General features: G+C 46.4%; 1 long non-coding RNA gene across 1 annotated transcript in view; it reads left to right on the forward strand.

Annotated features, from left to right (window-relative positions):
• LOC146398461 (uncharacterized) overlaps nt 1-22,729 on the forward strand; it is a 134,421-nt gene that overhangs the window by 84,533 nt on the left and 27,159 nt on the right. The window lies entirely within an intron of this gene.

Below are 22,729 nucleotides of genomic sequence, written 5' to 3' on the forward strand. Positions count from 1 at the left end.
AAAACATTTCAGGATTTTAAGTTTGTCATTACTTTTCTAGGAGTTGGCGGGTAGGTCGGGTTTCTAAATCCTGGTGAAATAATTGACGCACCTAAAACCATGCCCACTGTCACTAAAAATGCACATATTTTGCCTTTTGTCGGGTCATTAGCCGTCTGAATTGGCGTAACTTCTATGAGAAGTTTTCATTTTCCGGTACATGACAGTGTACGGGCGTCTGCTCTGGCACATTTTTGTCTTGCTCTTTACGCGTGACTTGTTAGCAGCCATTGAGTCGCAGTCACCCAGAGAAGTCCTCAGACAGTTGGTGCTCAGTCCCAGAGTTGTCTCTTCCTGTGAAGGGAGGCGGTGGGTGGTTTGACAGTCACATACGGAGGAGAGAGGAGAAGGAACAGCGGCGGATGCTCCTTTTTTGTCAGCGGCCAAGATTCGCGTGGAAATCGCACCTCAGTAGCTGCGCTGCGCAGTGACTTCGTGCCCACGCTGCGTGCTCGTCTTCATGTGCAAGGCCCAAGGCAAGGACGAGGCGGGGGAAGGACAGAGGGGACTTCTTGGCGTGCAGAGCAAGGAAAGGGAGGCCGGGACGCCCGGGCTGGGGTTTAAGAGGCGGAGCGGCTGCGTGGAGAGCAAAGGCATGGACGCTGATGGAGAGCAGGGCAAAACGGGACGGGGCCGCGGCCGTGGACGGGAGTGCGGCAGAGCTTAGACATCTAAGGCGGTCTCTAGTCTCTGCCTTGCTTGCCTTGAGTTCCGGCGGACGGCCTCTTCCCTCAGCACCACCCATCGGGGTATCCCGAGGGGCCTGTGAACCACAGGAGCGCAGACGAGGAGCTGCGGATCTGGGAGCAGAGAGGCTGCGGGGCTGCGGGGCTGCTGAGGTCTGGGAGGACGTGGGCGGGGCTTCGCTCGCAAGCCCCCCCCCCCCACCTGCTCCGGCTCCCCCGGGGCTCACTCCAGCTTCCGCAGGACCACGCAGCCCCGCTTCTCAGACAAGAGCTGCGACCCCCATCGGTTCAGATTTTTGTGAGCAGCTGAAATTGTTCCGGGAAAAATGACCTGGAGTTCCAAAGACCACCTTCTTCAGAGCTTTTGTTGATGAACCATGGGTACTTCTAGCCTCGGTCACCTCAGCTCCAAGACGGGCAGTGTGGCCTTTCCACTCCTTTTCATCTCGAGGGTAGGAGGTCACGACTACCACGAAGCTGCCTTCCGCCGTGGAGGGACATGCAGTCCTACTGATGGTGATCCTACGATTTCTAGAGCCGAAGGGAGAGATTTTCAAGCCAGAGTTTGGGGAAGCATTTTCATTTGTTTTATTTTTTAATTGAAGTAGAGTTGATTTGCAGTGTTGTGTTAGTTTCTGGTATACAGCAACGTGGTGCCATTATGCATACTTAGATATCTATTTTTTTCAGGCTCTTTTCCCTTAGAAGTTACCATAAACTTTTGAGCATAGTTCCCTGTGCTGCTCAGTCGGTCCTGTTGATTTTTTATTGTATATATAGTCATGTGCATACGTCAATCCCAACTTCCTAATTTACCCCCCTTTTTCCCTTTGGCAACCATACGTTTGTTTTCAGTTGCTTTGTTTTTTAAAGTTTTATTGAAGTAGAGTTGATTTATAATGTTGTGATAATGTCTGCTGTACAACAAGGTGATTCAGGTATGCATATACACACATCCATTCTTTTTCAAATTCTTTTCCATATAGGTTATCACAAAATATTTGGGTTTAGATCTATGAGTTGCAGACTGATCAGAGACTATAGGTCTCATAAGCAGGGTTTAAAATGTTGCATTTCAAGAGAAGTTGACAAGAAACATTCAAACTTTCCCTGCCTGTTTTTAAAACATCATTATGTGCTATTGTGATTTATGGCTGCACTTACACTGGCACCTGCAATGGATAAGATCATTAAAATCTTTTTTTTCAAGTCCTTATTTATCAGAGCCATGGAAAAATTACATTCCTATTAGTTTTAGTTGGAAAGTTAGAAGAGCATGCTGTAACTCATTCCAGGTAATATCTCTCTTTTTGTATAGCTGTTACCCAGACCTAGCTAAAGAAAGAGTTGAGTGTGAATTATTTCAAAATCAAAATAGTCTCTTTAAAACTTGAAATGCATTGTGCACCTGAGGTGCTGACAGCAAGGTCCATGCCAAGCATTTGATCCACGAATACCCATTTTCCAAGTTCTCCAGATCCTCAGATCTGCATCTCTCCCATTTTTTCTGTGGCCAATTTTCAAATAAGGGATCGGGAAACAGTTTGGCCATCATAAATCACGCTGATGGTTGGGGAATAAAAAGGGTTCCTTTGCTTCTTCAGATGTGGTTCCACACATTTTTACACTTCTTCAGGCTACATCAGAAGCCCAGATGCAAAGTTAGGGTGCTTCTATATATCATGTCTGTCTGTGGCATTCCACAGAGGAACTGAGCTGGAGACCAGAGTGGGCTGTACACTGGCAGAAAAAGTTCAGGTCCGCCCTGCAGAAAACAACAGAGAAGAGCGTCCCACTGCTGTGACTACAACTCCCTCAGTGACTCACTCAACCAAAACACAACATTCATTGCCCTTGGTCATATTAAGGAAATACTTGCAAGTTACTCATTAAATAGACCTAGTGATAGTTCCATTTCTACTTTAAAAAATTTCAGTCTTTCTGATAGGACTATTAACTGTTCTCCCTTGATTTTTGCTTGTCTTTATTCTCCCAGGGTTTTTTTTTTTTTAATAATAATAAAAATGTCTTACTTTTCTAATCCTTAAAATACCTCTAAAAACGCCCGCACCGTCTTAGAGAAACCGTGCGGACCTCCTGCCATCTGGTGGCTCTGCTCACGTCGGCGTCCTCTTCTTTGACTCTCCTCCAGCGGGTCTTCAGTTCTCCCTGGTGGTGCCAGCTCCTCATTTGATGTTCATATGTTCTGAGCACCCGTCACTCCCCTGCCCGGCGAGGCTGCAGGAGACGCGACTGAGGGGTCGTGTGCGTGAGGCTTGGTGCTGCCCAGGCAGTCAGACGACGTTGGCACAGGGTTGATAACGGTGCCCAGTAAGCTTTCTCTTCTTTAACTTCTTCTCCCTCTTCCACGTGCCTCCCCCCTTTCTCGTCCTTCTCGAGGAGGTAAAAAGGTGCCAAATCTCCAAAGCTTGAGTTCTGGCTGAGACAATTTACAGCAGGCCTGATATTTCCGTATTCCTGCCGCCCACTCTGGACCCTGCCGTGCCATCAGCGAGTGCCCTCTTGCTCGTGAGCACCATCTCTGCTCCTCAGCTTCAATCCCAGATCCCTGCCCAGAGCCCAGGCCCAACGTGAGGAGGAAGCCAGGACCTGTCTAAATTCTGTGTGTGCGGACGGGGTAGAAAGTGGTGGCTTCAACAGCTTGAGGGTCCTCCTTCCTTTGGTCTCACCTTTATTTTAATCTTCTTCTGTATTTGTACTTGCTTTAGAGTTCATCATGCAGCTTTTGTTAGTACCTTATTTTGATTTTTACTTGCAATTGATTATTTGTCTTTTAATAACAAAATAATAATGATTAATGGTTTCGTCTTTATCAAACCAATAACAAACTTCTTAATCTTAGCTAACGAGAGGGTCTGTGCTCAGCTTTGCATCTAACCTGTCGGGAAGCCAGATGGACGGCCCTCGCCAGACAGAGTCACGGTCTGACCGCTTTCACTGCCTCCACTGCTTCTCTCATCTCTCTCCTGGGAAAGGTCAGCGGTCTCCTCCAAACCTCAGCGCTCTTCCCGATTCTTTTACTCCATTCAGCACAGTGACCGACAGGCTCCTTTTAAAACACCCCCGAGAGCGGCGTGCTTCTCCTCAGGCAGTTCCAAGTCCTTGCTCTGACCTTCCAGGCCCAGCGTGGCCTGGCCTCCCCCCCTCACACCTGGCCACTCAGACATGGCCTCGGGGTCCTGACCCAGGCCACACCGTCCCCTCCAGCCACACCGTCCGCCTTGGAGGTCTTGCCCAGCACAGACGCAGCTGAGGCCTTCGCGCTGGCCGCTCCCTCCCTCCGGAGCCGTGGTCTTGCCTTCCGTGCCTGCACCCTGAGCCCTTTCGCGCGTTGGAGCCTGCTGCAGCGCCACCTCCTCAGTCCCCCACCCCCGACTTAGCATTTCAGCCCAGCCCCTCCTTTGAACGGTAGGCCCCTTCCTCTCATCCTGGCCTGCTGGCTTCTCTATGACTGTCAGTCACCGTTGCCTCTGCTCATCAGGTCCGTCATGAACTGTGGGACTTCCAGTGTTAAACAGAAGAACACAGTAGATCAGACAGACCTGAGAGGCATCTACACGACATTCCACCCCGAACAGCAGCAGCGCACATTCTTCTCAAGGGCACCCAGAATATTCTCCAGGACAGATTGTATGTTAAGTCACAAAGAAAATCTGAATAAATTAAGAAGATTGAAATCATGACAGAGTTCCCGTCGTGGCTCAGGGATTAACGAATCTGACTAGGAACCACGAGGTTTCGGGTTCAATCCCTGGCCTAGCTCAGTGGGTTAAGGATCCGACGTTGGTGTGAGCTGTGGTGTAGGTCTCAGACGTGGCTCGGATCCCACATTGCTGTGGCTCTGGTGTAGGCCGGCGGCTCCAGCTCCGATTGGACCCCTTGCCTGGGAACCTCCATATGCCGCGGGTGTGGCCCTGAAAAGACCAAAAAAAAAAAAAAAAGTCATGACAAGCACCTTCTCAGACCAGTGTGGAATGAAAGTAAAAACCAATATCAGAAAGAAAACAGGAAAATTCACCAACATGGAAACTAAACAGCACACTGCTGAGCAACAGTTGGGTAAAAAAGAAACTCAATGGGGAATTTTTACAAATACCTTGAGATGACAAAAATGAAAATACAGCTTACCAAAACTTAGGGGATGCAACAAAAGCAGAACGACAAGGGAAGTTGATAGCGTTTAACGCCTCCATTAACAAAGAAGAACTTATTCAGACAAACTAATTTTATAACTCAACTAGAAGAACACACTAATCCCAAAGTTAGAAGGAAGACTAATTTCTAGAAAAGAAATGAAAGAAATAATAGAAAAATCAACAGTACTAAGATCTTCTTTTAAAGGTAAAGTTGATAAACACTTAGCTAGACAAAGGAAAAAAAAAGAACATTCAAAGTCAAAATGAAAGGGCAGACATTGCAGCATATGACAGGTTTAAGACCAGGTGTTTCGTGGGCTGGCCTTCTGTTTGAATTCATGGGATGCTCTTCTCCACGTGAGGCTGCAGCCATAGGTTTGGGGAGAAAGACTGTGCAGGTAAAGTGCCCTCTCCTCACACCAGACCACCTGCCCACCGTCAGCAGGATTTATCGCTCTTGAGACTGACCTTGATCACCTGGCTGAGGTCACATTGCCAGGTTTCTTCACTGCACTTACTTTTCTATCTCCCTTTTCCATACTTTGCTCTTTAAAAGGAAGTCATTCTGCAGAGCCCACACTTCAGGAATTAAGAGCTCAGCTTCCTCTCCTTGCAGGTGAGGTCAATTGCAGTATTTTTATACAATGGAACATTCAGCGATAAACAAGAAAACCACACTACTGAACAACAATAGTGGTTCAAAGAATACCGTGGTTGAATTTCAAAGACATTATGATGCATGCAGGAAGCCAGGCACAGAAGTGTACCTCCTGTAGGATTCATTAACATGAAGTGCAAGAATATGCAAAAGTAATCTATGGCTATTGAAATCAGAAGAATGCCTCCAGGGAGGGAAGCGGATTATAAACAGGCACCAGGCAGGTCTCGGCAGTGAGGAAACATTCTGTGTCCTGATGGGGGTATGTTTGTTCGTTTGTAAGAGCTCGGGTAATGGTAAACGTAAGCTGTTGATTTCACTTACTTAAATTCTATCCTAACTGAAATACTACACTTGGAGTTCCCTGGTGGCTCGGTAGGGTAAGGATCCGGCATTGTCGCTGCTGTGGCTGAGGTTGTTGCCATGGTGCAGGATTGATTTCTGGCTGGTAAACTTCCACATGCTATGGGTGTGGCAAAAAAAGAAGTATTACACTTAAAAAGAGGCTTTTGCACTTATTGTCAAAGAAGTCTTTAATGGTCCTGGTGAAAGCAGTTTCAGTACAACTGCTAATGCAGAAGATCTCTTAGATCTTAAATTTCCCTAAAAGACCTGCAATGATAGAGCAGACTGAGTGAAAGCACAGTATTTATTAAAGATCACTAACTAAACTGGAGAAATTAGAAGAAGAGGACTAAAGATTTACAAAGAAAAAAGAATCAAACTGCATGAACATACAGCAAAAAAAGTGCTGATCTTGGAAAGGAGCTAGAAGCGGATTTTACGGGATATCCCGCTGCGGTGCAATCCAGCCGGGGGGGTGGGGGGGAAATGCAGGAGATGGTTAACAGTCCTGCAGCAGGCTCACCTCTAGACCCCAGTGCAGCAATTTTCGTCTCTCTTACATCTTTTTCTAGTGACCTCTGGAGGTTTGCTAAGCCCTTGAAACACTTTAGTAAGAAATAATCCGTTAAATTTTATGGCTTTTCAAGGACACACACAGGTACTGTGGAGCTGTAATTTTAAAAGCATGTGTAAAAGGACATAGAAAATAATATATTGTATAACATACAAGAATCAGCACAGTTCTTATGTGATTGTCTAGTGACTTGCTGGCTGCATTTTATTTTGTCTTCTGTAATCTGAGACAATCTCTAGAATATTAAGAAGAGAACAGAGAAGACCACTGCAAGAGTAAAGGGAAGAAAACCTCTGAGAAGAGATCAAGAAAATCATCCAGCGTGCCGAGAAATCGCAAACGCTGCTTTCCGTTGGAATACAAAACAAAATCTATTCAGTATGAGCAATCAAAACCCTCAGAAAAACCGTTTAACCTCTCCTGGGGCTCTGGCTAGGAACCGTATCTTAGACCATAAAGGAAAAAAGAAAAGCAGGACTTGACTTTCTATATTTGTCCTTGGGTAGGAAAGGAATGAAGAGTCTTATACAAGTGTTTTTCCAGAATCTTTATGTTAAATCTAGAATTATAAAAAATGATGGCTCAGAACTGGGAAGTTAAGACTCAGATACTTTTAAATCTTTTTCAAATTATAAAAAAAAATTAGTGGGTCTAAGTATTTCATTATTAAAGCAAGAGACAGCCCCTAAAAGTCTGAATTAAATGGAAAGGATATTACGATACATACATGAAGGCAATCAGATAGTCCAATGAAAAACAGGTATGGATTTCAATTTTTAATTACATCTACTTTAATTAAACCCTTTTTCCAAGAGTTCCCTTTGTGGCTTATTGGGTTAAGAACTTGCCATAATGTCCATGCAGATGCGAGTTCAATCCCTAGCCTGGCTCAGTGGGTTAGGGATTCAGAGTTACCAAAAGCTGCATTGTAGGTCGCAGATGCACCTTGGATCCAGCATTGCCATGGCTGTGGTGTAGGCCGGCAGCTGCATCTCTGGTTCAACCCCTAGCCTGGGAACTTCCATATTCCACAGGTGCGGCCCTAAAATGACAGAAAATCCTCCTCCCAGCACATACTCTCTTTTGGCAACCATTCATTCTACAAACATTTATTGAGGACAGATACTGTTTTAGGTACTTGGTTTTCAGAGATGAACAAACAAAATTCCTGCTGTCAAATAACTCCCTGTTTGCATTTTTTTCTGGATTTTTGTTTTGTCTTTTTTTGGAAGAGTATTATTTCAAGTCTGAGAGATGCATAAGATCTCCTCTTAGAATTCCTTCTAATCACATAATGTTATTAAACATCTTGTTGCCAACTCAAGAGATGAGCATCACTAACTCATCCACATTGGTAAGAGCTTAAATAAATATATAGTTATTGTTGGGCTTTGGGAAAGGATATTAGATTACATACCTTTGGAGCTAAAGCCAACATAAAGGAACATTGATGTCTCTGTTTTCCTATGGCATGGGGTTTTGATTCCAAAGAACTCCTGAGCTTAAGCTGTTTATTTAAGCATTTCTCTGGTATCACAATATCAACTGGTTATTGCATTCTAGGTACCTCTGATTGTTTCACTGTGAAATGCATACATATGCGAAGCTGTCTCAAGATGACCCTGATGTATTTAGGTAACTGAATGGTTACTCAGACAACTGAGGGCTGGTTTTCTCTCCATCTCTCTCTCTCTACTGATAGAGACAGAGTTAGGCCTCTCCAACCAGGAAATGGTGGAACCTTTTCACTCCGTGAAGTTAGAAAATAACTGTTGTTGCAGGTATGGCTTCACCAGGTTGAGCTTAGCTCTGACTACCAGTTCTAACGGATGAAGTTCTAGATGGAGAGAGGGAGGTTGGTGAATCACATCTTTCCATGAGATTCAGGGATTGAATTTGATCTTGATTCTTTCAGAATCTGCCATTCTTATTTTAGGAGACCTTGTTTTGCCTTGAGTGGAATGGAGCTGGGAACCCTAAGACATCATCTGGCACCACAATTTAGGTTTCATTAAAATCCTTTATTTCGTTTTCTTAAATTGTTTCCAAAAATAACTTCAGAGGCCACTAGGTAAAATCAACAAAAATACGTAACAAAGAAATAATTGCCATCATTAAAAGCCCACATTCTTAAAGCCGGGTTGAGGGGGCCAGGTTTCATACACACAGCACACCCACACGCATCCTACTTGAAAATGCTTCAGTGATTGGTCATTGCTATCAAATAACAGAAAACAGCTGCATTTGGTAGAGTAGCAACTGGACTGCAATGGTAACCTTAGCTTTTCATTTGATACTTGGGGCGGGGGGCGGGGGAGGGCTTCCGCTGTGTGTAAGACGAAAATATGACCAGCGCCGTGCCTAGGAAACCAGTGAAGCAGTGAAGTCGGCAAGCGCTTAGCAGTTTATCTTCTGGAAATCTCTTTCCCCTAGCCCTTTTGCTCCCACATTGTTTTCTGAAGGTAACACTGATGATATCACTGCTGGGGAATTAATGTGTCACCTGGAAGGTACTCATACTTGTTTGAGAACATACACAAGTGATCTTTTAAAAGGCGCCGTAGGAACCTCTTTAGGAAGCTTGACGACTTTCAGCATCAAGTCAAGGCAGCTGGGGAGACACCGTCAGTGACAGAAGCACACAAGCTGCCTTCCCTTCGCTGTACTCAAGTCTGGGGCTGACGGGTCGTCTGATCCGGGTGCTCAGACCGTGGCCTCAAAACCATGCCCCCTGTCCTCCCCAAGGGCCCCAGCTTCTATTCTCTGGCCATCCCTCACCCTCTTTTCATCTGTAGACTAGAAAGCACAGCCCCCCTCCGACGGCCTGAACAAAATCTCCAGGGAGGCCTGCGAAGGCCAGTGCTGAGGGACACCCCCTTCCTTGGGCAGAGCAGGGCTGCCTGGCCTCGGACGGAGGGAGGTCTCACCTGCTGATGCTGTCTCCTGGCAACTGTGCCGCCACCTAAGGCTCACTCACAGTGGCAGAAAACCCCTAAAAGCAATGGGAGCAAATAAGAGAATGGACAGCAGATCTAGGTTATGCTAACACCTAACTAAGCCCCAGGAAGGGGGTGCGTCTCGGCTGCCAAAGCCCGGGAACCAAGGGCTCACACGTTCCCAAGACTCTTGGGCCGTATCTGTTTGGGTCCCAGCTGAATTCGGTTACGGCAGGCTGTCCTTTTGTTGAAGTGGGAATCATGGAAACTCGAGCAAAGCCTCCCCCGGGGACAACCATGGTACCGCCTAGTACCACCCACGCATGTAAGCTGCTGAACTTCTAACACATAGACTGATTTTGCTTCTTTTTAAACTCTATCAACGGAATCACACAGAATGCCCTCTCTGGCGGACCACTGCTGCTTTCCGTTGATGTTGCGCTTTCGGAACTCGTCCGCACTGTAGCTGTTAGTTGTCACGTATTTACCATTGCCTTGGTGGCCCCTTGTCTGCATACAACATATTCTTTCCTTGGTTTCATTGCTGAGGAAACCATGGGACTCTTGCTCATTTAGGGCAAATAATGCTTGGATGAACTTCTTTCAGAGAGGCTCGCGGGCATGCGTGCACGTGCACACACATGCTGGTAGGCATTTCATTGGATGTGTGCCCAGGTGTGGCTTTCAGGTGAGTGAGTGCTCAGCGTTAGTGGACAGTGACAACCTGTTTTCTGAAGTGGTTTTATCAGTTGACACTCTTTCCAACTGTGAATGAGAACTTCAGCCCCTTCACTTCCTTGCATACTGCTTTTGGTATCTTCAGGTTTTGTTTTGTTTTATTTGGTTTGGTTTTGTTTATCGATGCCAGTAGGTGTGCAGGCTTATTTCCTGGAAGTCTGATTTGCATTAGGTCCTGCCTAATGGACAGATCACCAGTCTGTTGGCTGAGAGAATCCTTCCTTTGCTAAACTGTCTGCTAAATTTCCTAAACCTCACATTGCTAATTCTGACTGTCCATCGTTTTCTTTTTGATCCTTAATATACCTTCTGGATACAAGTCTTTATTCCGTTGTATGTATTGCTAGATCTCATGCTGCATGGCTTGCAGTCTTACTCAATTCTTTTGATTAACACATTTTTATGTTAATGAAACTGAACTTATGAATCTTTTCCATTATGTTAATGTTTTATTTTCTGGTCCAGAATTTTTTGCTTACTCCATGGTTACAAAATATTTTCCTGTGGTATTGTCTCAATGATTTATTGTTTTGCTTTCTTCATGTGGATTTAGAATTTACCTCAGGTTGGCTGTTCTATATAGTGTGGTGTATATTGTGTGGATTTTATATACATTACGGTTAGGGTCAAGAATAATTTTTTCTGGAGGAGTTCCCGTCGTGGCGCAGTGGTTAACGAATCCGACTAGGAGCCATGAGGTTGCGGGTTCGGTCCCTGCCCTTGCTCAGTGGGTTAACGATCCGGCGTTGCCGTGAGCTGTGGTGTAGGTTGCAGACGCGGCTTGGATCCCGCATTGCTGTGGCTCTGGCGTAGGCCAGTGGCTACAGCTCTGATTCAACTCCTAGCCTGGGAACCTCCATGTGCCGCGGGCGCGGCCCAAGAAATAGCAACAACAACAACGAAAAGACAAAAGACAAAAAAAAAAAAAAAAAAAAAAGAATAATTTTTTCTCAAGGGAGAATCAATTTGTCTAATTACATTATTAAACTACCATTCTTTCCCTATTGTACAGTATATCAGAATCAGCTGACCTTGTACATCTAGGTTTGTGTCTGAAATATGTACTGTTCTGTTCGTGTTTTCTGTTCTTGCATCAGTATCACACTGTCTTAAATGATTCACTTAAAGACTTTAGGTGTGATAGTGTAAATCTTTCCAGTTTTGTAATTCTTCAAGATTTTTCCTAGCTATTTGAGGCCCTTCTCTAGTACTCTAAGAACTTTTGAAAGCTCTCATTATTTTCCACAAAGGAAAAAAGGAAAACTCTGCTAGGATTTAGATTGAGATTCTGCTAAATCTATAGATACATTTTTAGAGATACATAATGTCTTTACAATATTGACACTGTTAATCTAGGAACATGATTTATTAACACTGTTAATTTAGCATTCCATTTCTTAAACTCCACAAACTAAACTCCTTATTAAATGTATTCCTAGAAAGTTGATTTTATGCCATTATAAATTATACTTTTAAACTTCATTTCTACTGGTTTTCTTCTGATAGAAAAATATAACTCACATTTATATTTATCTTGTATAAAGAGATCTTATTAAATTTGTTAATTCTTATAGATTATCTGTAGCTTATTTTTTTTCCCACTGTGCAGCATGGGGACCAAGTTACACATACATGTATACATACTTTTTCCTCCCATCTTCGTGTTGCGATATAAGTATCTAGACATAGTTCTCAGTGCTACACAGCAAGATCTCATTGTAAATCCATTCCAAGAGCAATAGTTTGCATCCGTTAACCCCAAACTCCCAATCCCTCCCACTCCCCGCCTCGCCCCCCCGAGCAGCCACAAGTCTATTCTCCAAGCCTATGATTTTATTTTCTGTGGAAAGGTTCATTTGTGCTGTATGTTAGATTCCAGTTGTAAGTGATATCATATGGTATTTGTAGCTTATTTTGAATTTTCTACTAAGACAATTTTAATGATGGGTTAAATCCATTTGACAGATACAGAATTATTGAGAGATTCTTTTTTTTCTGAATCCACTCTGCCTTAGAAAAATGGCAATTCACTCTATCACCTACATTTACTGGTATTATTTAGCTATATCAGTTTTTAAAATTGTGTTTCCTGTTACGTTTTTATCCATTCTCTCATTTTCCTTTATCATTACATATAGGGTGTGTATCCTTTAATTTAAGGATTTAAGACTATGTAAGTAATATGTAGTTGTTTTTTCTGTCCAGACTTGCAATCTTTATTTTTTAATTGGAGAATTTAGGACATTTACATTTACTGATCTATTTGGGTTTATTTAGCTCACATTTTATTTTTGATTTGCATTCTTCTCATGTATTATCTGTTTTATTCTTTCTTCTTGTCTTCTTTTGGATTAACTGACGGTTTCTCTAATATTGATTTACATTCTTCACTGCTTGCAGTGGTTACCACAGAGACTAAAACTTCATTTTTTATTTTAGAACAGTATAATCAGTAATTTTGCTACTTAATGTATATTTAGTTATAATTTATTAAAACAAATAATGTATTTATGTTTGTTATAGCATATTAAGGTATAATAGTTATTTTGCTTCCCACAGAACTCATTATTCCTCAGAAATTAAAAAAATTACATATAGCATCTTCTCACTTTATGTTACCATGCATTTTCAGTATTTCTATACTTTAAATCATAGTGGATGATAGGTAACCTTTTTTTGTTTTATGGAAGTTTGAATTTTTCCGTACATTTGCAATTTTCATTACTATTCATTCCTTTTTGTATTTTCATGTTTCCTTCTAGAGGGACTTTGTGTCTTTCTGAATGATTCCTATTTCATTATACTTGAAAGCAGCTCTAGATGAGAAGAGTTATTTGAGTTTACCCTAACTTGTATCTTTTTCACATTTTTCTATGTACACCCATCTTTTATTTATTTTTACTTATTTAGTCTTTTTTTTTTTTTGCTTTTTAGAGCCACACCCATGGCATATGGAGGTATGGAGGTTCCCAGGCTAGGGGTCCAGTTGGAGCTGTAGCAACCAGCCTACACCACAGCCACAGCAATGCAGGATCCACGCTGCATCTGCAGCCCATGCCACAGCTCACAGCAATGCCAGGTCCTTAACCTACCGAGCAAGGCCAGGAATTGAACCTGTGTCCTCACGGATACTGGTCAGGTTCGTTGCTGCTAAGCCATGACGGGAACTCCTAGTTACACCCATCTTTTAGTCTAGAAACTGTATGCTGGCTTTTTGTTTGTTTGTTTTTTCCAGTTCACCGAGTCTCTCTCCTCCTCTGTCTTCACTGCTAGCACGCCCGTCTCTTGACTTCTGAATTCCAGTTTTTCGTTTTTCACTTCTAGAATTTTTATCATTATTTGATGATTTCGACATTCTTCAACGCATTCATTATGGTTAAGATCTGTCTATCATACTTTTAGTCATTGGCTATTTGAAAGTCTAATGCTGTCCCCCCCCCCGCCCCCGTTTTCTGCTTTCTTCCGCGTTTCCGGTGCGATTGCTGACTTCTTATTGAGAAGGAAAGGCTGCCTATGGGGATGGTTCGCCTCCTGCAGAAAGGTTACTGTAGCCCTGGTGGTGGCGCAGCACTGAAACCTGGCTTGGGCTGGGTGAGCGTGAGCCCGGTGAGAGGATGCGGAGGCTCCATCGCACGGCTCATGTTTTCCCAGTAACTTGCTCTCCCGTTGGCCCCCGGCAGCCTGGAGTGTCTAGCAGAGCAGTTTCCCCTTTGTGGTGCTTGAGGACCAGTTTTATTTCTCCAGGCATTTTCAGAAAACTCTATTACATCTTTCTACTAAGATTCTTACCTTCTTAAGAACTCAGTAAATGCCTTGAGGCAAAAAAACATAAAATATAATACATCTCTAGACCTCTCTTCTCACCAGGAATTTAGCTTCTCACATTCCCAGCTGTTTTGAAGTCCCAAACGCCAGTTTCTTTGTCCTGTGCGTTTGCCAGATGCTCTGCTGACTTGTGTGCCTCTTAGAAGCACGTCTCTGCCTGCAACTTTGGTTTTCACCCCTGAACCAGTTGAAAAGTGCCCAGAAAGCAGTGGCTCTTGGCGTGGTCTCATGTGTCCTGAGGGCTGCTCCTCTCCAGGACCTTCAGCCTGGCATTTCCCACTGCCCTGGCACACTCTCCGGTCTGTTCAGATGGCTTCATCCAGTCTTCCTGTTTGTTCTCAAGCTGGTCCATCGGTCTGCTCCAAGCTATTTCATAATCCATGGAAATGAAAGCATCAAGGCATACTTGATAAAGAAAAATGCACTTCTTGCATCCATTCCTGTTGTCAGTAGGGTACGAGTATTTTTCACTCCAGAGAATTAAAGCTTCTACACCAGCTCATTAGACAAGAGTAAGTGGCAATTGATGACTCTCTAAATTGCCCGAGTGTTGGTCAGAGTCAACCAGCAGCAACACAACGCCGTCATCTCTCACAGATGCCGTTACACGCGAGGTCAGACGGCGACTTTCAGTAGGGCACCCACCTACCTCAAATCCAGTAGCTGCCAGTGATTACCTGCCCATCAGACACCAGAACGGCTATGAAGACTAAAGCCCACCTTTGTCTGTTTGTCTGGACCGTCCATAGAAGGCAGATGTGTAACCCTTGTACATCTCACATACCCCAGATGGCATTTTTAATATGAAATATGCAGTTTTCATATAACAATTGGATGCCATTTTTCATACATTCATATTAAAATCGTATCCACTTTAATATGCAATTTTCAATTAAAATACACTAATCTCAATACTCCATTTAATTTTCCTGCGTTTGAAACTTTAGACTCTTTACAGACACAGAGAAGAAATGGCTTGTCCTTTGTTTCACATCCCAAAAGATTTCGAGTGGAAAAATAGTTCCATTCCATCAGGGACGAACACATAAAATACATACATAGGAAACTATTTTCCATGTTATATTTTACCAGAGTTCATATAGTATTACATATTTCTCTTTGGTACAACTGGTTTTATCATTGTGAGGATTTATGCATATGTCATTGAGTGAATTCCGGAGCTTGATACTCTGCTCCGATGCCACTGTGTGATGGGGTGGCTCAGTAAAGTATGGTTTTAGTATGGCAGAAGGGAAGCAGAATGTTGGGAGCAGAGGAGCCTGTGTGCTGAGCTGTGTTAATTTGTCGTCAGGACTCCCCTTGGTTTTGGTGTCCTGTTCAGACCTCATCCATCAAGGGAAACAAACATCACCTCCAAGAGAGCACACGGGGTCCCTCGGACAGAGCAAGGCCTGAACCCGTGTCTGTGTGCAGCAGCTCCCAGGACCAGGAAGAAGACAGGACGTGTCAGGGGTCACTTCGTGCAGGAGGTAGAAGAGCAGAAAATGCCAAAGATGCTCCCCGTTTCTCGGGAACATGTTCCCCAGGGGCTTGTCTAGGTGCTTTCTAAATTCCAAACAACCCCGAAACTCTAAGAGCCAGAACTGCTCTAGAAAGTCCCGTTCATTTATATGGAATGTCAGAATTACTTTTTCTATCTTTTGTAACTTGGGGGAAGGATTTGAAGAATAAGGTTTCTGTATAAAATGTTATCATGATACAGTATTTAGCTCAAATGTTCTGCTGCACAGTCTTTTCTATGATTCTCAGTAGTAAAGGAGGTAGAACTAACGATTAAGATCTTAAACCAAGCCAAAGGTGGAGTCCCTGTGTGGTTCAGTGGTAACATATTCGACAAGCATCCGTGAGGACGCAGGTTCAATCCCTGGCCTCGCTCTGTGGGTTAAGGATCCGGCATTGCTGTGCGCTGTGGTGTAGGTCGCAGGCATGGCTCAGATCTGGTGTTGCTGTGGCTGAGGTGTAGGCCAGCAGCTATAGGTCGGATTCGACCCCTCGCCTGGGAACCTCCATATGGCGTGGGCGTGACCCTGAAAAGACAAAAAAAAAAAAAAAAAATCAGGCCAAAGTGTCTGCCACCTTGTAACAGGGGTAGACTTTCCTCCTGTTTCCTTCGTCTTTTCCTCCTGAGATGTCACCAGGACATGCGTAACACACGTGTCCCGACATCTGTTCATGGCAATCTGTGTGCTGTCTAGGACATCAGCAGCTTTCTGTCCTGGGTCCTCCCCAGGACCGCCTGGAATGTCCCTAATTCTACCAGTTGTCTCTCGGGGCAACCTGTGTTTTTCTCTGTCTCGCACCTCAAAACACTTGGAGCCCTACCTCTTCCCCAGTCCCAAGGCCAGTCGACATGTTAGCGGTTTGTAATGGCAGCGTCCACTTCCTGGCACCAAAATCCATGTTAGCGTCTTGGGGCCAGCAGAAGTACCACAAACTGGCAGCTCTCCTAGTTCTGGAGGCCGGAGTCTGAAAGCAGGGTATTGGCAGGGTCACCTTCCCTCGGGGTGTCGGGAGAACCTGTCCCAAGTCTTGGGGTGCAGATGCACCTGCTGTGTGATGTTCTTCGGCCTGTGCCACATCCCCCCGACTTGAGCCTCCACTGCCACGTGGCCCCCTTCCCGTGTGGCTCTGACTCGGTGTGTCTCTTCCGGAAAGACACCAGTTACTGCATCGAGGGGCCGCTTCATCCAGGATGGCCTCGGCTCAGCAGATTGGATCCGCAAACTTCTGAGGTCTCGAATAGGCTCACCTTCTGAGGTGGATGGGAATTCGGAGGAGATGGTCTTCAGCCCTCCACCCGGGTTCCTAGAGGGCTGTCGGGGTCTGACCGTCTCCGTAGCCCCGGGCTGCCCCGCGTCTGGCGCGTGGGCTGCATGAGTCAAAGGGCGGCCGCAGTCACCACCTCTGTCAGGTAGGGCCAGATGAAATCTCGTAGTTGAGGTGAGAACATTAAACAATGCCCACGTCATCGGCGTGTGCTGTAAGACTGAGCCTTGATTTCTGAGCCCCCAGTTCAGCCACGTGACTCTTCCCCGTTCACCTCACTTTGTCTCCAAATAAGCTTCCCGGAGGACACCGCCCCTGCTCCCGCTAGACGGAAGTTTGCCACTTGTGGCCGAACTTGAACTCCTCCAGCAGGGCCCCGTCACGTCTTTATTCCAGTTGCTCTCCAGCCACCCACACTTCTCTGTATTCAGGTGTCGCCGTGTGACCTTGGTGAGTGACTTAACTTTCTGTGCCTCGGTGTCTTTATTTGTGAATCGGGGTTAATAATGGTACCTACCTTGTAGGTGCTCTGAGCATTGAAGAAGTTACTGCCTAAAAAGTATTCAAAGCTGCGTCTGGCACAGAGTAAATGCTGCAGATGTGTTTGCTAAAGAAATAGTCTTTAATGGGAATTAGTACAACTCAGCAAAGTCTTTCTGGAAAGGAATTATTAAGTGACTGTCAAGTGCCCACAGGAGCCTGGGTGTTTCTCATGATTTTCTTAGAGACATAGCAACTGAGAACTGGTTTCATCAAGGTAGTTGCTAAATGCAGCAACATGAAGGAAAATTTTCTGAGAAGCATTTTCCTGGCTGAGCTTAAAGGTCTGCCTCTCAAACACTTCTGTTTTGCAGATACGACGTTTTATAGCATGGATGGAAAAAATTGCCTGGAAGCTATAATGTTTTTTTCTTTTTTTACATAACACCCACTATTTGTACCTTCCGTTTTATAGTTTACAGAATGTTTGTTTGAAATAGTAATCGGCTGCAGAAAGCCTGCCTGAGGGGCATCTCGATCCGGGAACCGTGTCACCTGAGAAAGCCGGCGGTCTGTTGATGTCCTTTCTTGGCTCCCGCTTAGCGCACTGACTTGAAGGGCTGTCAAAGTTGGCACAACTTAAATGTCATTTTTTAAATAACCGAGGCTCTAAAGGCAGGCTGGGTTGGGTGCGCGCGGGCGCACGTACTCGAGTGTGTGTTAGAGCTGAGAGCGCTGAGCAAATACCTTCACTTTATCTAACAGGAAAACTGATTCAGCTTCCCTTGGACTGAGTCACTTTCCTGACCTCCCCGTGCTGTGTGAACCGGGTTCAAGCAAGGTGACGCCAGTGAGCGGAGGCCCGGCCAGGTGAGAATAACATCGCCAGGACCAGTCTTGGGGTGCGGCCCCGCCTCCCTCGCAGCCTTACCCACCCCTACCCTTTGTCCTTTGCTAGAACCTGACATCTGTTGATATTCCCCTTGGGAGGTCCGTTTACGTGGAAGGCACATCTGGCTTAATTGGGCTGACAGCTGCCCCAGGTACGTTTGGACAGGGCCCAGGCGTCACAGGCCTACCACGCACTTGGCAGTTTAACCTTCCGTAATCCCATCTTCAGGCAGCTAGTGAACTCGAGAGATGAGCTCTCGGTATTTGTCAATACATGTTCGCTGTCTACCTTGCTACCACAACCAGGCCAGCAGAGACCACCCTGCAAGGCCAAGGGCACTTCCCAGAGGCCAGCTGGCGAGCAGGAGGGACCAAACTACCCAAACCTGTGAAAACCGGGCTGAAGAGCATAATACTAAGTGGCCCAGGGCGGCTCTGGAGGCAGGGCTGAGAAAACAATCCTGCTTTCAAGGCCCGAGGCTTGCGTTTGCTTCTGTAAAATCTTTCTGCGGTAACAAGTGATGAGGGTTCTCACCGGCAGAGGAGGTGCTCAGATGTGCCACACGCCCCGGCGTTTCTCAGCTGCATCCCTGCTCTGCCAGGAGCGGGGTGAGCAAAGGCTGTGGGCACACACATGGGGCGAAGCCAGCTGTCACTAAGCCGCGAGGTCTGTGCTCTAAACCGCTGGGCATTAAATGCCCCTGCAGTTGCTGTAATCAATTTGCACACGGTTTTATTCCAGGAGAGCTCCACGTAGAAGGGCTGAGAATAACAACTGCTTTTAGCTGCCTCCGCCCCGGCTGAGTGCAGATTAATAAAAGCAAAGGCAATTCCAGGAGGCCCTTCCAAGGAGAGGTGGTTGGGTTTTCCCACTGGAGGCACTGCAGGAGGAGAGGGTTGGATTTAACAGAGTGCTATTGGCCTCCCTGGAGGCGCAGCTCAGAGTGTTCTCTGTGGGGTCTCCCTTCCCCGAGAGGCGACATGGCCGGACGGCCAGGGGACAAAGGATATCTTTCAAAACTGAAGGTCTTTGGGTGTGCCATGGACACAGTCTGGGAACCTCTGGGAGGTTCGCGTTCAAATGCATTTGTCTCACAAAATAGGTCCCATCATACATTTTTCAATGCATGGTTTTGTAAGCTTGGCTTCATTAGATTTTTTTCTTTTCTTTTTAGGGCCACACCTGAGGCATATGGAAATTCCCAGTCTAGGGGTCAAATTGGAGCTGCAGCTTCCAGCCTACACCACAGCCACAGATCGGAGCCACATCTGCAACCTACGTAGCAGATCACAACAACATTGGACACTTAACCCGCTGAGCAAGGCCAGCGGTCGAACCTGCATCCTCATGGGTGCTAGTCAGATTCGTTTCCGTTGAGCCTCAACAGAAACGCTTAACACATTATATTTTTAAAGCACATCCACAACTAGCTGTCATGCATGCTTTGATCCACTTCCTAAAATGGGCAAAAAATAAAATTGAGAGTCAAGCAAGCAGAACATCCACCTTTAATCTGATGACAATAAAATCTGTGCTCCTCTATCAAATGCATCAGAACAAGTGATTTTTCTCTTGACTTTTTCAAATCTGTGTACAAGTCAGGTCAAAAGTCTGCTTTAGTTTATATAAATATTAATAAGCATACAATAAAAGTGTATGATCTAGTCAGACACCATGCCATGAGTATTAGTCACAGGCCAGGCACCGTGCATTTCTGTCGGCGGTAAATCTCTCAGCACAGTGGTGGGCTTGTTTCCAACAACCCTTTTGACAACTGTGCTGCTGCCTTTCCCCTCTGTTAATTACTCCACGTGACAGAGGATGAGGCCACGTCCGGGACAACAAAAACCTTTTGTTCCCTGAGCCTCCGGGCCTCCACTTGGGCTGTCTTTGTAGATACCTTTTCCTCGCTGATTAAATGAGATAAATTCAGGCTACTTTGTGAGCTCCAGTCATAATCCAGCACCTGCCGGAGCTTGTGAAGCTGGTGACCAAGCAGCCCACAGGGTCCAGGCTGCCTGTCCCCGCAGCCCCGGAGCCGAAAGGGAGCCAGAACCAACTGGCCTTTCTCTGTGCTTCCTCACCCTGTGCCCAGCTGCTCCCACTGGGATTCAGAACCACATCTTCGTTGTTTGGATTTGTAAAAAAGGCTTTGACACTCAGGTCTAACAAGTGAGTACAGAGCATGCGATTAAGTCTGAAAAATATAACCCCTAAAACTGGCTGTTTGATTTATTTTAGATGATACTTCCAATGATTTGGAAATATCTGTTTTTGACTGGATTTTTGTTCTCATCCAGATGTTTGGCATTTTGAAGACAAGGATTAAGTGCCCGTATTATTATATAAAATGTCATATTCCTGAAAATGTGGGCAAACGAAGAGAACTTGGCTTCTTTCTTAGCACAATCAAAACAAACTTTTCTCACTTTGCTAATAAGCTCATATCCCAAAGGGAGCAGGGTGTCCACGAAATGGCTGTTTTCATCCAGCTGCTACGTGTTTGTTTCGGGGATGAGGATTTCCAGCTCATGATACACGTGACCTGAGCGGGCCTGGCAGGAGGAGCTCATCATGCCTCTCAGGACACTGCTCATGTCACCTTCACGCAGGCTCGTGGTCCCGCTGGCCACACCCCAGTGGGATGGTTCCTGGGGAACAAACCCCCAAAAGTGCAGAGGACGGAGATGGACTCTGGACCTGGAATGCTCCCCTCGTTAGGGCAGGGGACAGTTCACGGATGGAGCCTGGACCCCCTCAGCATGCCAGACCAGAGGCAGCAAGCTGGACCTGCCCACCAAGGCTCCCAGGGCTCCAGCTGCCCAGGTCGGTGGGGGCCTCAGGGATGGAAGCACCCAGGCCAGGAGCTGAGTGCTCACCCCGCCACCCTAGACACCATGGAGCTGAAAAGCAAACCCACTGCGAAATAAAGAACAGCATTCGCTTGTGAGTTCCCACTGTGGCACAGCCGGTTAAGGATCCATCATTGCTGCAGCTGTGGTGTAGGTGGAAGTTGTGGCTGGGATTCAATCCCTGGCCGAGAAACTTCGAAATGCTGCAGGTGCAGTCCCAAAAGATAAAAAATAGTTATATACATATATATGCACACACACACGGCATTCTCGGGCCTGCTTTCAGACGTCCACAGACGCGAGGTGTCTGGGTCAGTGGGCCATCCTGCCGCGGGCACAGGCACTGAGGTGCTGGGACTCCGGTACGGATGGTGACTCAGGGCAGAGGAGAAGTTATCCACAGAGATGTTTTGTAAGCACAAAAAAGGCCCTGCCCCGCCAGTGGTTTCTGCCAATGCCAGGCCTGTGTGGATGTGCAGCCGACCCCTGGGGGAGGCAGAGCGCGTGGACGGCCTCCCGTCACACCATGAGGGTGACAGTGGGCAAGCAGCCAGCTCAGCGCCCTGCTGTGCAGGGCGTCAACACTGGTCCCAAGTGTCAGAATCCATCTTGCTGCCAAAGCCCGCGTCGGTGGTGTTCCTGGCACTGCTTTCTCAGGTCATGGGGGTGTACAGCACCCCTGTCCATGGAGAGTGCTTTGGCCAGACGTTTGAAGAACCAGGATTCATTATAAAGGCCACATCCAAGTGTCACCAGCGGTGCAGTTTTGGGAAAGTCACTCAAACTCTCTGCGTCGTCATTTAGGTTCCCTAAGGTGACCTCAGGTCAAGACCCGCAATTGGGAGCTGTTGGGAGGCGCACGCAAGAACACAGGTCTCCTGAGCTCCGCAGAATCTCCAGGGCGGGGCCCGAGGCCCCGAGCCGGGCTCTCCTGCCTGCGGGACACAGTGAGGTGTGGGGCTGGCTGTGGACACCTTCAGAAGGTGTGTGCAAGAGGTGACTTAACTTACATCCTACAGCGTCATTCAGATCTGCAGGGAGCGCTGAATCTAAGGGGCAGAGAGGCCTTTAGGAAGCTATTAAGGTGTGTTACAAAGCAGGCAGGTGGCAGTTGAAGCAGGGAGGTGCTCATGGGGAGATGGTGGTGCTGACGGCGGGGAGAAGTGGCCCATTTAACACGCTTGCAATTCTAAGAGTCAAGTGCGTTTTCACTTGCACAGCATGAAACAGCATGAACTTGGGAAGACAGAGCAAGAAACAAGTTTGGGAGTGAAACACACACAGAAACCAGGAGTCATTTTGGCAGGTGCTCAGTTTTCCTTATCTGGGCACACCTGGAAGAGAGTGTGAGCAGGTGGCCCTGTACACCAAGGGCCACAGCAGGGCTGGTTCATGGGTCAATAGGATTTCAAATGCTGGTCCCTGGAGACCACTCCAGCTTCGTGCAAGGGTAGACGCCAAAGGGGGAAGATGGCCAGAGCCTGGGTGTCGGGCTCCTCCAACCTTTCGCGGTCGGGGCCAGCGTGGGGCTGGGTCAGACGTGCCCTCTATGGAGTTGCCCAGGCCACCCGTCCCCAGGACTGCGTCAGGCTGGGGTTCTCTGCAGGGCTGGGCGCTTTTCCAGGTGTCACCCTTTCACATGAGAGGGTAGCTCCACGACGGCAGGGGCTGGGCCCCCTCTCTGCTCAGTATCCTGAGACTGACCCAGGCAGAGGCTTTGAAGCCTGTGTTTGCCAAGTGAAGGACTTGAAAAGCTGCCT

The sequence above is a fragment of the Sus scrofa genome, chromosome 11 (assembly GCF_054392235.1).
Source record: "Sus scrofa isolate SSC_HxYL_T2T_F1_AM1 chromosome 11, Sscrofa_HxYL_maternal_Yorkshire_Landrace_v2.0, whole genome shotgun sequence".
Lineage (NCBI taxonomy): Eukaryota > Metazoa > Chordata > Mammalia > Artiodactyla > Suidae > Sus > Sus scrofa.